The following is a 1,253-nucleotide window of genomic DNA, read 5'->3' as shown; positions in this document are numbered from 1 at the left end:
GAACGTTTGTACCCGACTCCTCCCGCCTCTGGGTGCCGGCTGCCGCGCCGGTCCCCAGGGCAGGATACTCGCCCAGACCACCACTGAGGTTCCTTCATCCCTGCGGGCAGCCAACCCCGACTGTAAAGGGGGCGGAGAGGGGATCCTCGGAGGTGTCAGAGAGAACCGCTCACAGCAGCGCGGGACGCGCGCAGGGGCAGGGACACCTCCAGGTCCCACAGGACGAGAGAGGAAAGGAAAGGATAATCTTGGTTTGGGGATGTAGGGACCAGGGATGGAGACCTGATATAGAGGATACTGAAAGTGTCAAATCAGAAGTCCCCGGAGGTAAGATCCTGCCGGATCCTGCGGGATGGAGCCCCGGACTCTAGGCACTGGCGCCCCCAGTCGAGGGGTCGTCTGGCCGGGACCTGGGTTGCGGGGGAACTACGGCGCGCGGACTGCCTGAAGGAGGAGGGGTCCTGAGACCCGGGAGGGAGGAAAAGTGGGAAGGAAGTAGCCTAGCAGCCAAGCGGGCACTAAGCGAGTGCACACCGTGTGTGTGTGTGTGTGTGTGTGTGTGTGTGTGTGTGTGTGTGTGAGCTCGCGCGTGCGCGCGCGTGTGTCTCATCTCGTCCGTCTGTAGGTGCCCAGCTCAGCGCAGCACCAGTGAGAAGGAAGAGGCGGCGAAAGGTGAACTGAGTTTGATCCTTCGGCGGCCACAAGTGGGTCCTGGGCGGATGGCGGGCCGCGGGCGCGGGGCGGGGCGGGAGGCCGGCGGGCGCTCACACGCTCCGGCCGCGGGCCGGGCCTCTCACCACGCCTCCAGCTTTGTGCGCGCTCGGCGGGTGGGGGTGGGGGGGCTGCTGGCTGGGCGCCCACGGCGCAGCCTCCCGCCTCTATATAAACACACGCATCGTCTTGCTTAGGGCTCCAATGCACATTGAGAGACGCTTTTAAAACCACCAGCCCTGAAATCCTGCCTTCTGCCTCCTGCTTTTCCCCCCTCTTCCATTCCTTTTGCCTTTTCTTTTCTTTTTTTTTTTTCCCCCTTTTTCCTCTCCCAGCAGCAACTCCAGAGCCGAGACTGCGTCCCGGGACCGACTGCCTTTTCTTAATTGATACAATAGCCCAGCTCGGGTTTTCCACCTCCTCCCCCAACCCCACCCCGCCTCACCCCTCCCGTTCGCCGCCACAGCCGCCGCCGTCGCCGCCGCCGCCCCAGCGCCCGCTCGGGGCTCTGTGGCTGGCTGCGCCTCATCCCGGCCCAGCCC

General features: G+C 64.4%; 1 protein-coding gene across 3 annotated transcripts in view; it reads left to right on the top strand.

The window, feature by feature from the left end:
- Positions 1–216: 216 nt before the first annotated feature.
- The window catches only part of LOC101591265 (cytochrome P450 26B1), a 19,173-nt gene continuing 18,136 nt past the window's right edge, over positions 217–1,253 (top strand). The window contains exons 1-2 of one of the 3 annotated variants that reach the window (XM_023718448.1): positions 217–327; positions 626–672. The gene's annotated coding sequence lies outside the window, so the exon portion shown is untranslated. Of the gene's footprint in view, positions 328–497; positions 705–1,253 lie in introns of those variants that run through there. The other 2 variants (XM_023718447.1, XM_023718449.1) reach the window with 2 other exon arrangements.

This window comes from Octodon degus, unplaced genomic scaffold, assembly GCF_000260255.1.
Source record: "Octodon degus isolate 3935 unplaced genomic scaffold, OctDeg1.0 scaffold00058, whole genome shotgun sequence".
Classification (NCBI taxonomy): domain Eukaryota; kingdom Metazoa; phylum Chordata; class Mammalia; order Rodentia; family Octodontidae; genus Octodon; species Octodon degus.
Note: the sequence above shows the minus strand (reverse complement) of the source record. Positions and strands in the feature narration are given on the sequence as shown.